Source organism: Penaeus japonicus, unplaced genomic scaffold (genome assembly GCF_977035675.1).
Source record: "Penaeus japonicus unplaced genomic scaffold, GWHDUDI00000001_assembly GWHDUDI00000036, whole genome shotgun sequence".
Taxonomy (NCBI): Eukaryota; Metazoa; Arthropoda; class Malacostraca; order Decapoda; family Penaeidae; genus Penaeus; species Penaeus japonicus.
Window position 1 is genome coordinate 17,500,701 of NW_028234438.1, and position 2,500 is coordinate 17,503,200.

Genomic DNA, 2,500 nt, shown 5'->3' on the forward strand with positions numbered 1-2,500 from the left:
TGACTCACATTTTCATACTTACTTAGTAACTTTATCTCTATGTATCTATATTACTTAGTTTATAGTTCTATCTCTAAATGTATCTAATATTTACTAAAGTATATCTTTCTTTGAGTATCTCTAGTACTTTTACTTCAGATTTCTGTCTCATAGTGTCTCCGATAATTACTTGGTCTCTTTATTTCTATCTCTAATTTCTCTAATTATTATTTATCTGAGTGATTTTGACCTTTCTGATACATGTACATAAAGACATAAATAAGACTTGATCATTTCACCATTCAAGAGAAGTTGTGAAGTTATTCTTTCTTGTGCATACCTCTGTCTACATTTTTCACTATGAACGCTTTCCTGATACTTTTTTTTTTTTTTTTTTGGGGGGGGGGAGAAATAGGGTATCCTTTATCTCATCCTCTCTATTTTTACCTCGATCTTACAGTATTTACCTCAACCTTCCCTCCCTTGCTAACCTTCCCCTTTACCTTTACCTCACTCCCTCTACCTCGCCCCCACACCCCTACTTAACACCCCCCCTCTCCACCCCCCATTATCTCTCTCCCCGTTCCCCCATACCCTAAACCCCCAACCACCCGCCTTCATTTCTCTCCCCGTCCCCCCTCCCCCCACCCCCATCCCCCACCCCGCAGCGCCTTCATAACCTTCTATTCAAAGCTCCATTTTCGCCTTCCGTTGCCCATCCGTTCCAGGTGTCTCGTCTTGTGTATCGGAGGCAACATTCCTGTGTCAGAAATGACGTGTGTTACCCCGGGGGAGACAGGGGCGGAGAAAGAAACAGATAGATAGGGAGAGACGAAAATATGAAAACATGGCCAGAGGCGGGGGAGGAGAAGGGGGGGGCGTAAGAGAGAGAGGGGGGGGGAAGGGGAGAGAAGGAGAGAACATGTAGGAGAGATAGATAGAGAGAGGGTAGAGAGGATGTTAGATTTTTGTTTGTTTTGAAAACGAGATAGATAGAGATAGGTCTAGAAAGAGAGAGAGAGGGGGAAACGTGGATATAGATAGAGGAGAGGGTGAGATTAAAGAGATGGGGAGAGGGGGGGGGGGGGGGGCGGAGGTGCGGGGGGGGGGGGGATTTTTTTTTTATTTTAAAAACGAGATAGATAGATAAATAGATAGGTCGATAGAGAGAGAGAGAGAAAACGTGAATAGAGGGCGGGGGGGGGGGGGGGGAGGGGGGGGAAAGGGGGAAATTGATATACGAGAATATAGATAGAAAAGGAGAGTGTGGGTGTTGGGGTGGTGTGAGTTCGTATAGTTAGAGATAAAGATTAAAACGAGATAGATAGAGATATAACCCCCACACCCCCCCCCACCCCCCCCCGGTCTAGAGAGAAAACGAGAATTAGATAGAGAGAGGAGAGAGGGTAGAGATTTAAAACGAGATAGATAGAGATAGGTTATAGAGGAGAGAGAGCGAGAAGAGATAACGAGACTTGTAGATAGAGAGAGGGTAGTGGTAGAGTTAGAGGGTAGAGATAAAACGAGATAGATAGATATAGGTCGAGAGAGAGAGAGAGAGAGAGAGAGAGAAAACGAGAATATAGAGAAGATAGAGATGAGGGTTAGGATCTAAAACGGTAGATAGAGGATAGGTTATTTAGAGAGAGAGAGAGAGAGAGAAAAGGGGGAAACTGAGAATAAGATAGAGAGGTGGTTAGAGGGTGTTTAGGGAGATGGTGGTTTTAGATAAATAGAGATAGGTAGAGATAGGTCTAGAGAGAGAGAAAACGAGAATATAGATAGAGAGAGGGTAGAGATAAAACGAGATAGATAGAGATAGGTCTAGAGAGAGAGAGAGAGAAAACGAGAATATAGATAGAGAGAGGGTAGAGATAAAACGAGATAGATAGAGATAGGTCTAGAGAGAGAGAGAGAGAGAAAACGAGAATATAGATAGAGAGAGGGTAGAGATAAAACGAGATAGATAGAGATAGGTCTAGAGAGAGAGAGAGAGAGAGAGAGAGAAAACGAGAATATAGAGAAAACGAAGAATTAGATAGAGAGAGGGGTATTAGAGATAAATCGAGTTATAGATAGAGACGAGGAGAGAGGTCTAGACGAGTGGAAGAGAGAGAGGGGAAAACGAGAATATAGATAGAGAGAGGGAGTGTTTAGAGTTTAGAGATTTTTTTTTTTTAAAACGAGATAGATAAGGTCGGAGAGAGGTCTAGAGGAGGAGAGAGAAGAGGGGAGATGAGAGGGGGAAAACGAGAATATAGATAGAGAGAGGGTAGAGATAAAAAAAAAAAAACGAGATAGATGGGCGAGAAGAAAGAGAGCGAGAGAGGAGTGAGAGAAGATAGAGAGAGTCTATAGAAGAGATAGATGAGAGAGAAACCGGAGGGGGGGGGGGAGGAGGGGGGGAAGGGGAGGAAGGGGAAAACGAGAATATAGATAGAGAGAGGGTAGAGATAAAACGAGATAAATAGTACGAAAGAGTAGGTCTAGAGAGAGGGGGTCTAGAGATGAGATGAGTGAG